Genomic DNA, 672 nt, shown 5'->3' on the forward strand with positions numbered 1-672 from the left:
TTCCGACTTTGATAAAGGTCGGATTGTAGCCTGTCACGATTGCGGTTTATCGTATCGCGACATTACTGCTCGCGTTGGTCGAGATCCAATGACTATTAGAAGAATATGGAATCGGTGGGTTCAGGAGGGTAATACGGAACGCCGTGCTGGATCCCAACGGCCTCGTTTCACTAGCAGTCGAGATGACAGGCATCTATCCGCATGGCTGTAACGCATCGTGCAGCCACGTCTCGATCCCTGAGTCAACAGATGGGGACGTTTGCAAGACAACAACCATCTGCACGAACAGTTGGACAACGTATCCAGCAGCACGAATTATCAGCTTGGAGACCGTGGCTGCAGTTACCCTTGACGCTGCATCTCAGACAGGATCGCTTGCGATGGTGTACCCGACGACGAACCTGGGTGCACGAATGGCAAAACGGCATTTATTCAGATGAATCCAGGTTCTGTTTACAGCATCACGATGGTCGCATCCCCCGCGAAACCCTACATTTCAGCAGGATAATGCACGACCGCATGTTGCAGGTCCTGTATGGCCTTTCTGGATACAGAAATGTTCGACTGCGGCCCTGGCCAGCACATTCTCCAGATCTCTCACCAACTGAAAACGTCTGGTCAATGGAGGCCGAGCAACTGGCTCATCACAATACGCCAGTCACTAGTCTTGAT

The sequence above is a fragment of the Schistocerca nitens genome, chromosome 11 (genome assembly GCF_023898315.1).
Source record: "Schistocerca nitens isolate TAMUIC-IGC-003100 chromosome 11, iqSchNite1.1, whole genome shotgun sequence".
NCBI classification, from domain to species: Eukaryota; Metazoa; Arthropoda; class Insecta; order Orthoptera; family Acrididae; genus Schistocerca; species Schistocerca nitens.